This window comes from Aotus nancymaae, unplaced genomic scaffold (assembly GCF_030222135.1).
Source record: "Aotus nancymaae isolate 86718 unplaced genomic scaffold, 86718_ANA_hifiasm-v0.15.2.pri h1tg000049l, whole genome shotgun sequence".
In the NCBI taxonomy this organism is placed as follows: domain Eukaryota; kingdom Metazoa; phylum Chordata; class Mammalia; order Primates; family Aotidae; genus Aotus; species Aotus nancymaae.
The window spans coordinates 22,631,917-22,644,003 of record NW_026988463.1 but is presented as its reverse complement, the minus strand read 5'-3'; the positions used below and the strand labels follow the sequence as shown (position 1 = coordinate 22,644,003).

General features: G+C 45.5%; 1 pseudogene; it reads right to left on the bottom strand.

The window, feature by feature from the left end:
• Positions 1 to 469: 469 nt before the first annotated feature.
• On the bottom strand, positions 470 to 1,045 carry LOC135269105 (NADH dehydrogenase [ubiquinone] 1 beta subcomplex subunit 5, mitochondrial-like; annotated as a pseudogene).
• Positions 1,046 to 12,087: the final 11,042 nt, after the last annotated feature.

Here is a 12,087-nt window from a genome sequence, read left to right as displayed (position 1 = left end):
CCATTGCCTTATATATATATTTTTTCTATTGAAAATCTGTTTATTAAGGAGTTAACATTTTACAGAGTTGGTTCAATTCTTTATGGAACTTAAAATCCTAAGTTGCCCTTCAATAATACAGACGTCTGCAGTACAGACATTTGTACAAAATACTATAATTACTGGTGCTTAGCATAACTAGAGTTCTTTTCTATAACTTCCATTCGTCAGGTAAATAAAACACTTTGACCTTTCAAAGTTGCTACAACTTTAGGAGTTCACAGATTCCTGTTTCTCCAGTTTTTATTAGTACATTTTAAACCTTCAGGGACTGGAAGCCAACCCCCCCAAACAAAAGCCTCAATCTGATCCAACACTGAGAAACAGTAATGTCAGAAGCTCTTTTTCCACGGAGAGCAAAAATACAGATATGTTTACTAATTTATTTTCCAGGAAAGAGAATATACTTTGTATTTGGAGAAAAAACTGCTTAATTGTCAGGAGTTGCTTTTGGAGAATGATCAGCAAGTTCCTTATCAACTGTCTCAAAGTGATACCAGGGTCTGTCTCCTCTCGTATGCATTAATCTTCATACTTCCAGCTCCTTTAACCGTGATTCAGCCTTTTCAGCTTCAATCTGAAGGATGGCCATTCTTCTTTCATAATTCTTTTCAGGACCATCATAGAAAGTATGGGCAATGCATCTTGATATGGGATGCTGATACTATTCCCAGTGTTCTGGGATATAGCCTTCTGGAATTTCTGCTAGTTCAGCTTGACCAATGAATACATTCACCAGGGTTGCAATAACTGCTGCTGGAATCCCAGTTAATAAAACGTAGAATCTCGATAACTTCAAAAAACACCTGTCATAGAATCTAGAAGGTTTGATGACAAATAGTCTTTTTCCAAGGCTTTCACTATGTCGAACATGAGCAATGGCCTTCGGAAAGCCAGAAGTGAGGAAGCCCCCAAATCCCAGTCCAGTGCCAAGGTGGCCACCAGACACAGCTGCCACCGCAGTAACCGAAACCCATTGCGACAGACTCTTGGCCACCATGGCTACTCTCAGTTGACTTATTTACCAGCCTTGCCTGGCCCTATGAGCACCTGAGGTTGCAGCCCCCGACCCCACCCCTGAAAACAGTGGTGAGAAAATATTACTCCAAGGAAGCATTTTCTAGGGGCCCAAGAGGCCTTGAGTTGGAATTCCTCCCTGATGCTCTGGGTTTTCTACCTAAACCCCTTGAAGCCACTTCCGGGGCCTGAGGGGCTTGTGTGGATAGGCCAGCCCCAGGGTCAGGCTGTGCATATGGACATGTGAAGCCATCCAAGACCACTCGCCCTGAACCCAATGTTCCTGCTCAAACCCAGGCCTTTGTAAACGCTGCTTTCTCTGCTTCCTAAATTTGTCCTTAGATCTTTAAAACAAAATTTAGCCGGGTGCGGTGGCTCACATCTGTAATCCGACCACTTTGGAAGCCCAAGGTGGGCAGATTAGGAAGTCAGGAGATCAAGACCATCCTAGCCAATATGGTGAAACTCCTCTCTACTAAAATATAAAAAATTAGCCAGGCGTGGCGGTGTGCACCTGTAGTCCCAGTTACTTGGGAGGCTGAGGCAGGGGAATTGCTTGAATCCGGAAGGTGGAGGTGGTAGTGAGCCAGGATCTCACCACTGCACTCCAGCCAGGTGACAGAGCAAGACTCTGTCTCAGAAAAAAAAAAATTAAAATTAATATTGTAATGGAGATAGATTTCACATACCATGAATTCAAAACTCATCCCTTTAAAGTATTTAATTAATTGGTTTTTAGTATATTTACAAGGTTGTGCAACCATCACCACTGTCTAATTCCCATTTTCATCACCCCAAAAACCCTATGTCCTTTATATCCTGATCTGCATCACTGCTAAGCAGTGCTGTCCACTCTAAAAGAGGCATCCTTCCTTAGTCCCCACAATCCCAGTGTCTGCCCAGGCCTGATGGTCAGCTGATGTGTCCACCTCTTGGGTCTCTGTGTTGGTTCAAATGTCAGTAAATAGCCAAGAGCCTCATGGATACCCTGCTGGGACAAGCCCCCACAACTAAAGGGTCAGAACCCCGAACACCAGGACCAGCTGATGGGACCCTGCACCATTGTCCATTGTCAATGGACAGTGGCTGTCCCACATTAATTGTTGAATATTTTGATTGTGACTCTGTTTACCCATGAATGACACTTTGCACACTGAGTTGAAATCATTCCTCCGTTTCTTTCCCTCCCCGCTAGAGATGAGTAACGTCTGGGAGGGCACGACTTGGTCCAGCCTGTTCACTGACCTCTGACCTAGCCCTCCACCGGGTAGATGGAAGGTTCTCCATACATGTGTTGTTGTTGCTCTGAGCTCGATTTATTTTTTTATTTTTATTTTTTTTAAATTTCTTGAAATGGAGTCTTGCTCTGTCACCCAGGCTGGAGTGTAGTGGCATAATCATGGCTCACTGCAACCTCCGCCTCCTGCCTCAGCCTCCAGAGTATCTGGACTACAGGTGCCCGCCACCGTGCCCAGCTAATTTTTGTATTTTCAGTAGAGACAGGGTTTTTCATGTTGGCCAGGCTGGTCTCGAACTCCTTACCTCAGGTGATCTACCCACCTCAGCCTCCCAAAGTGCTGGGAGATGACAGGCATGATCCACTGTGCCCAGCCTCTAAGCTCAGTTTATTAGACTCAATATTTCTTAAGCAGTGTTGAAAATCAATGAAAAACATTTGTGTGTTGATCATAAACTTAAGTTTATATCCTTGGCCAATTTAAATGACATTTCAAATTTAGCATTAATGATTATGTGGCGCACCAAATAAACATGCAACCTAAAATACACACAGCAATGACCAAACTTACTGATTACAGCGTGGTGGGGGAAGTTTTAGTGGTTAATGAAACCCCAAGTGAAAGAAATATGTAAAATACAGCAGTAAGGCATGTTGAATTAGAACATAATATTTTGAATTAATGTCCTTAAAATAAGTTAAAAAAAGTTTTTACTTTGAAATAAGATCAGGCTTGCGGGAAGGTAGCAAGAATAGCACAAATAACTGATGTGTACATTTAACCAAGATTCACTTATTGGACCAGCGCCGTGGCTCACACCTGTAACCCTAGCACTTTGGGAGGCCGAGGCAGGCGGATCACTCGAGCTCAGGAGTTGGAGAACAGCCTGGCCAACATGGTGAAAGCCCGTCTCTATTAAAAATCCAAAAATTAGCCTGGCATGATGGCACATGTTTGTAATCCCAGCTACTCTGGAGGCTAAGGCAGGAGGATCACTTGAACTCAGGAGGCAGAGGTTGCAGTGAGCCGAGATAACACCACTGCATTCCAACCTGGGCAACAGAATGAGACTCCATCACACACACACACACACACACACACACACACGTGTATCATATAAATGCATGGATGCAGACATATTCATAAGAATATGTAACAATAATGTTACTCAAATTGTCCCATTGTTGGCCAGTGGGAATCTCTTCCAGTTGGCTTCTGAGTCTTCCTAATTGCTAACATTTTGCACGTGTGTGTGCGTGTCTGTGTGTTTGTTCTCTAAAGTGTTTGAGAATAAGTTGGGCACATCATGCCCCCTTGCCCCTAAATACTTCACTGTGCACTTTTTATATTTATTTTTATTTTTTGTAGAGGTGAGGTCTCACTGTGTTGCCCCAGGCTAGTCTCAAACTCCTGGGCTCAAGCGATCCTCCTGCCTTGGCCTCCCAAAGTGCTGTGATTACAGGCATGAGCCATTGTGTCCAGCCATCAATGTGTACTGTAAGCAAAGGACGTTGTCTTATGTAAGCAGAGTGAGATGATGGAAACTAAGAGACTATCTAATCTATAGTTCATATTCCATTGTCTGTTAGAGTCATTTTTTTCTCTCAGTTCAAGATTCAATCCAGAGGCTGGGTGATGGCTCATGCCCGTAATCCTTTGGGAGGCCAAGGCAGGTGGATTTCCTGAGCTTAGGAGTTCGAGACCAGTCTGGGCAACATAGTGAAACCCTGTTTCTACTAAAATACAAAAGTTAGCCACACATGGTGGCATGTGCCTCTAATTCCAGTTACTCAGGAGGCTGAGGCATGAGAATCACTTGAACCTGGGTGGTGGAGGTTGCAGTGAGCCGAGATCATGCCACTGCACTCCAGCCTGGGTGACAGAGTGAGACTCTGTCTCAAAAAAAAAAAAAAAAAAGACTCAATCCAGGATCTCCACTGCATTTAGTTGTTCTGGAACTATTCCTAGCCTTTCTTTATTTCTCATGACATGGACATTTTTGGGGAGTAAAGGGCAGCAGTTTTGAGGAATACACCTTAATTTGGGTCTTTCTGATGTTTTTCCCGATTACATCCAGGTTGTGCTTCTCAGCAGAGATATGCAGAAATGATAGTCAGCTGATGTGTCCACCTCTTGGGTCTCTGTGTTGTTAAAATGTCAGTAAATAGCTGAAAGCCTCATGGATACCCTGCTGGGACAAGCCCTAATGCCCTAAAAGGACATTCTTTTTTTTTTTTTTTTTGAGCTCTGTCACTACTAAAAGTGGCCCAGAAATCGCATGGTGTTTTTTTTCTCTCTCTCTCTTCTATCCCGAACCTCTTACCTGCAATCCCAGGCCCCAGATTTTGGCCTTCCATTGTCTTTACCACTCAAAGAACCCAGGGCTCCTTAGAAAGCAGCTGATTCTAAGTCTTGAGGCAGAAACCAGTCAGACTGGATCTGGAACATCCTGTTGTTGACAAAAGGTAGCAATACTGTTTTTTTTTTTTTAAGTTTATTTTTTAAGACAGGGTCTTGCTCTGTTGCCTAGGCTGGAGTGCAGTGGCACAGTCTTGGCTCACTGCAGCCTCTGCCTTCCGAGCTCAAATGATCCTCCTACCTCAGCCTTCCAAATAGCTGAAACCACAGGTGCATACCACCATGCCTGGCTAATTATTATTATTATTATTATTATTATTATTATTATTATTATTCATAGAGCTGGGGTTTCTCCATGTTGCCCAGGCTGGTCTTGAACTCCTGATCTCAAGTGATCCACCTGCATTAGCCTCCCAAAGTGCTGGGATTACAGGTGTGAGCTACTTTTGATTTTTGCCTGTCCAAAAATACTTTTTAAAAAGTCATAGGCTGTTCAAAAAGAATAAATAAACTAGTTTAAAGAGACTCCCACAGGCTGTGGTAGTGATTCAGTATTTGCTGAAGGAGTTAAGATGACCACTCAATTCTCCCGTTAAATAACCTCTGAGTTGGGCTTTACCAGTGATGGCCGTAGTTTCTAAAGTGCCGTACGTTTTAGGGTATATTGATTTGGTTATAGCTCTTAAGAAGTACAGGTAAGAAATAAACACCATATTAAATATTTGCAACCATTAGTGGACACAGTTTGATTCCATAAATGTTAAAATAGTCAAAAATAAAAATGCAAGGAAAGACAAGATTCTCTCCATTTTGCAGATGAGAAAACTGAAGCTCCCAAAAGCCAGGTAACAGACACAAGTGAATATTTGCTGCCTTCAGATCTTGTCCAGTTTCTAGCAGAATCTAGAAGCTCTTCAGACAAAAAAGCACAAGGCCAGGCATAGTGACTCACACCTATAATCCCAACACTTTGGGAAGGCAAGGTGGGCTTGGCCCAGGAATTTGAGACCAGCCTGGGCAACATAGCAAGACCCTGTTTCTAAAAAAAAAATTTTTTTGTTTTTAATTAAAGAAAAGAAAATGAAAAGCATATATTGGGGTAATTCTACTTCTTACTTCCAGTGGAAAAAAACAAAAGGACCCCACTCAGAGAAGGTGAAAACAAAACAAGAATAAAGGCTTCATAACTTCTTCAATCTCTGTGATCCACTCCCTCTTTTTGCACCATCAGCTGGCTGGTTTCTGCTCCAGACTTCTGGAAAGTCAGCCCCGGGGCTCTCTGCTCTTTTCTGTCCATCAGTTAATGACTCTGAGTCTTCTATTTTAAAAAGGTGAGTGTCAGTACAGCTGTCCCCATGGTCTCATCCACTCACCCCCAACTCCCCTCAAGTAAGCCTGGGACCCCTCATTTCACCATCTGTTCTTAGAGGAGCCTCACTTTCCTTATCTTTCCTGCCCTTTGAAACCGCCTAACAAAACAACATGCCTTATTCTATACAGAGATAAAACTCTTCAACAGGCCTGGCCTGGTGGCTCTTGCCTGTAATTCCACTGCTTTGGGAGAAAGAGATGGGAGGATCACCTGAGGTCAGGAGTTCAAGACCAGCCTGGCCAACATGGCCAAACCCTGTCTCTACTAAAAATACAAAAATTAGGCAGGTGTGGTGGCAGGCACCTGTAATCCCAGCGACTTGGGAGGCTGAAGCAGGAGAATCATTTGAACCTGGGAGACAGAGGTTGCGGTGAGCCGAGATCACGCCGCTGCACACCAGCCTGGGCGACAGAGTGAGACTCTGTTCCAAAGAAACACACCAAAAAAACCTCTCAACATTAGAGCCTGTAGCAGTGAGCTACTGATGCATGACATGTTTCCTCCAAGTTAGCAGCTACAGATAACAAACATTTATTATCTCACACTGTGTCCGAAGTTCAGGAATTAGAGCAGCTCAGCTGGGTGGCTCTGGCTTAGGGTCTCCAGAGGTTGTAGTCAAGAGGTTGCCAGAGCTGCAGTCATCTGAAGGCTTGACTGGGGCAGGAGGAGCTGTGTCCAAGATGGCGTCCTCCCATGGCTGTTGGCTGGAGGCCTCAGTTCCTTGCCATGTGGGCCTCCCAACATAGGGCTGCTCCCAACATGGCAGCTGGCTTGCCCTAGGGAGAGTGAGGGAGAGAGTGATCAAGACAGAAGCTGCCACGATAACCTAATCTCAAAAGTGATGTATAATCACTTCTGATATGTTCTGTTGGCCATTCTGGTTACCACCCCTGCTTCATTGTGAGAAGTGACTGCACAAGGGTCTGAGCACCAGGCAGTCAGGGTCACGGGTCACCACCTCAGAGTCTGGCTACCATAGGTCCCATCCCAAAGAAGGAACTAATGCATGAGTGTCTGCAGAGTGTCCACTGTGCTCCAGGCCTTGATGTTAGGTACATGTGATTATCTCCATTTTGCAGGTGAGGAAATAGGCCCAGAAAGGTTGACTCACTTGCTCAAGGTCACACAGTAAATGGCAGAACTGTAATTTGAAAGGAAGTAGTCTGCTTCCCTGATTACTTAAAGAAAGAAAACAAGAAGATTTACTATAGAGAGTTCCAAACATATACAAAATAGAATAATAAAATGAATCCCATGTTCCTATCACCCTGTTTCGATGACCAATCATTTTTATGTTTTTTTGAAATGGAGTTTTGCTCTCGTTGCCCAGGCTGGAGTGCAGTGGTGGGATCTCAGTTCACCACAACCTCTGCCTCCCGGTTTCAAGCAATTCTCCTGCCTCAGTCTCTCGAGTAGGTGGGATTACAGGCACTCACCAACACGTCTGGCTAATTTTGTATTTTTAGTATAGATGGGCTTTCTCCATGTTGGTCAGGATGGTCTCGATCTCCTGACCTTGTGATCCACCCACCTCCGCCTCCCAAAGTGCTGGGATTATAGGCATGAGTCACCGTGCCTGGGCGACTCTCTGGCTTTCTCTGCACCCCACTGGCCAGGTGCAGGGAAGGTTAGGCATTTGTACTCCATAGAGGGGTGGCCTGTTTTTTTGTAGAGGAACTGGTAAGCCCAGAAGCAAAAAAACCTCCTTTCTGGAATTTTCTTCATGCATCCAGCTCTAATGGTCCATTGCTCAATGGGGGATTTTTAGGTCTGAATTTTTTTTTTTTTTGGACCACAGCTGGGCCATCTTGGCACCCAGAATATCAGCCCATGGGCTTGGTTTATCCCAAAATGCACCTGGCCTCAATGCAAAGTCAGGCCTGCTTCTGCTGATTCCTTTCTTCTTCTACTTTTAAATTCAAATTTACGTAAAACTGCAGAGAACAATGAACCTGACATTCCCATTGCCTATCCCCAGTCATCACCAGGACGTGGCCAGTTTCATATTCACCCCCCCATCCCCCGCACACCCAGGTTATTTTGAAGTGAATTCTAGACATCATCACAGAGCAAAGCAAACCAAGAAGGGAAGAGAATGCCTTTCCTCAGGCTTGCCCTACTGAGAAGCAGGAAGCTTTCCAGAGTGAATGAAGACACAGAATTTTAAATGTGATGTTTGATGAGGAATTCTAGTTGGAGGCTTGAAAAAAGCACAGTACGGTTTTCAAAGTAAAGGGCATTTTTTTTTTGAGACAAGGTCTCCCTCTGTCCCCAGGCTGGAGTGCCATGGTGTGATCAAAACTCAGTGCGGCCTCAAACTCCACAGCTCAAGTGATCCTCTTACCTCAGCATCCTGAGGAGCTGGGACTATTGGTGGGTGCCACCATGCCCAGCTATTTTATTTTATTTTTTTGTAGAGAGAGGTGCTTTGCTGTACTGCCCAGGGCGGTATTGAACTCCTGGCCTCAAGTGATCCTCCTGCCTCAGCCTCCCAAAATGCTGAGATTACAGGCATGAGCCACTCCACCTGGCCACAGGACAACAAATATTGTTAGATCACTGCCAAATTGGATGAATCCACCTTTCCCCTGTGAACGGAAAACAAATCTGGGGGCTCCCACATCACTAAGCTAAAGGGAAAAGTCAAACTGGCAACTGCAGGGGACAAACCTGGCTCCCATTCTCTTCACCCCTCAGCTCACTGAGCTAAATGCATATCTGATTGCCTCCTTTGGAGAGGCGAATCAGAAACTCAGAAGAATGCATCCATTTGTCTCTTGTCTACCTAGGACCTAGAAGCCCCCTCCCTGCTTCGAGGTGTTCCGCCTTTCCAGACCCAACCAGTGTTCATCTTACAGATGGTGATGGGTGTCTCCTGTCTCCCTGAAATGTATAAAACCAAGCCATACTCTGATCACCTTGGGCACATGTTGTCAGGACCTCCTGAGTGTGTCCTCAACCTTGGCAAAATAAACTTTCTAAAATAACTGAGAACTGCCTCAGATATTCAGGATTTACACTCCCAAATCAGAACTGCTTTGGAAGTTGTGGGAAGGTGATGTCTAGGCCTCCTCCCAGTTTCTCTGTGTATTCTGTCTAGATGGAGCCTTACACCTGCGTCCATCCACCTTTATAATATCTGGCTCTATTTTTTTTTTTTTGATCTGGAGTCTCGCTCTGTCATCCAGGCTGGAGTGCAGTGACTCAACCTCAGCTCACTGCAACCTCCGCCTCCCCAGTTCAAGTGATTCTTGTATCTTAGCCTCCCAAGTAGCTGAGATTACAGCCATCTGCCACTATGCCTGGCTAACTTTTGCATTTTTAGTAGAGACGGAGTTTTACCATGTTGGCCAGACTGGTCTCCAACTCCTGACCTCAGGCGATACACTCGCCTTGGCCTCCCAAAGTGCTGGGATTACAGGTGTAAGCCACCACACCTGTCCTGGCTCTCTCTCTCTATTTTTTTCCAGACAGAGTCTCACTGTGTCACTCAGGCAGGAGTACAGTGGTGCATTCTTAGCTCACTACAACCTCTGCCTCCTAAGTTCAAGGGATTCTCCTGCCTCAGCTACCTAAGTAGCTGGGATTCTTCTGCCTCAGCTTCCCAAGTAGCTGGGATTAATATAAAAATTAAACACTGAGCTAATTTTTGTATTTTAGAGATGAGGTTTCACCATGTTGGCCAGGCTGGTCTCGAACCCCTGACCTCAGGTGATCTGCCTGTCTCGGCCTCCCAAAGTGCTGGGATTACAGGCGTGAGCCGTCACGCCTAGCCCTGACTGTTTTTTTGAGAAGTTTCAGTTTTGTAGCAAAGTTTGAGGAGAAAATTCATATAATTTTTATATACTCCCCTTCTCCCCCAAATTCCTCCATTTTTAACATCTTGCATTAGTGTGGTTATATGCGTTACAAATGATGAACCAATGCATTATTTTTAACTAAAATTCATAGTTTATATCAGGGTCCACTCTTGATGCTGTACTTTTCATGAGTCTTCCTCCCCTCCCCTCCCCACCTCCCTTCCCCTCCCCTCCCAACCTCCCTTCCCCTCCTCCCCCCTCACTTCCCCTCCCCTCCCATCACTTCCCCTCCTCTCCTTCCTTTTTCCTTTCCTTTCCTTTTTTTTTTTTTTTTTTTGAGACAGGGTCTTGCTCTGTCACCCAGGCTGGAATGATGTAGTAGTGTGATCTTGGATCACTGCAACCAACCTCCACCTCCCAGGCTCAAGTCATTCTCCCACTTCAGCACTCCAAGTAGCTGGGACTCTAGGTGTGTGCCACCATGCCTGGCTAACTTTCTTTCTTTTTTCTTTTGGTAGAGATGGGGTTTTACCATGTTGCCCAGGTTGATCTTTTTTCTCTTTTTTTGAGACAGAGTCTTAGTGGCGAGACATCGGCTCACTGGAACTTCTGCCTCCGGGTTCAGGCAATTCTCCTGCCTCAGCCTCCCGAGTAGCTGGGATTACAGGCGTGTACCACCACACCTGGCTAATTGTTGTATCTTTAGTAGATACAGAGTTTCACCATGTTGGCCAGGCTGGTCTTGAACTCCTGGGCTCAAGCTGTCTGCTCCCTCGGCCTCCCAAAGTGCTGGGATTGTAGGCATGAGCCACCACACCTGGCCCATTCTTTGAGTTTTGAAAAATGTGTAATGTCATATATCCTCCATCACAACATCATACAGAGTAGTTTCCCAGCTCTGGCCGGGCGTGGTGGCTCACACCTGTAATTCCAGCACTTTGGAAAGCTGAGGCGGGTGGATTGCCTGAGCTCAGGAGTCTGAGACCAGCCTGGGCAACACGGTGAAACCCCATCTTTACTAAATACAAAAAATTAGCCAGGCGTGACAGTTTGTGTCTGTAGTCCCAGGTACTCAGGGTGGCTGAGGCAAGAAAATCACTTGAACCCGGGGGACAGAGGTTGTAGTGAGCCGAGATCGAGCCACTGCACTCCACCCTGGGGGACAGAGTGAGACTCCGTCACGGAAAAAAAAAAAGAGTAGTTTCCCAGCTCTTAAAGTCCCCTGTGTTTCACCTATTCATCCCTCCTCACCCTCTGGAACTCCTGGCAACCACTGATCTTTTTAGTGTCTCCAGAGTTTTGCCTTTTCCAGAACGTTGTATAGTGGACGTTGTCTTGTATGCCGCCTTTTCAGATTAACCTCTTTCACTAAGCAATATACATTTAAGGTCCTGCCATGCCTTTCTGTGGCCTGATAGCTCATTTCTTTTTAGCGTCCAATAACATTCTGTTGTCTGGATACACCACGGTTTATCCATTCCTCTATGGAAGGACATCTTTTTGTTTATTTGTTTTTTGAGACAGAGTCTCACTGTGTCATCCAGGCTGGAATGAAGTGGTGCGATCTTGGCTCACTGCAGCCTTCACTGCCTGGGTTCAAGTGATTCTCATGCCTCAGCCTCTCCAGCAGCTGGGACTATAGGAGCGTGCCACCACGCCTGGCTAATTTTTTTGTATTTTTAATAGAGATGGGATTTCACCATGTTGGCCAGGCTGGTCTGGACCTCCTGACCTCAGGTGATCTGCCTGCCTTGGCCTCCCAAAGTGCTGCAATTACAGGTGTGAGCCACCGCGCCAAGGCAATTGAAGGACATCTTCGTTGCTTCTGAGTTTTGGCCATTATCAATGAAGCTGCTGTAAACATGTGTTGCTTTTTGTGCAGACGTAGGTTTTCAGCTCCCTTCGGTAAACACTGAGGATTGTGGTTGCTAGATTGTATCACATGTAAAATGTTCAGAGTGACTTGCAAAGATTTGGCTTTGGTCAGTGGCTTCCAACAGGAAATTCCTATGGTCCAGTGGATTTTGTAGGCATTACGTCAAGATCCGGAACATCCCAGCACCCACAAGTCTCCCTCATCCCCCTTTCCAATCACTAGCCCCCTCACCCACTCCAAGAAAGAACACAACCCCTTGGGATTCCGCCCGTCAGGCAGCAGCCACCGCACAGCTTTTGAAAGCAGATTTTTTTGGAGTGTGGGGTTGGGGAGCAGGTAGGAGCAGTTTTCTTCATGTTGGATTGTTTTGAAGGGAGCCTCGTTTCA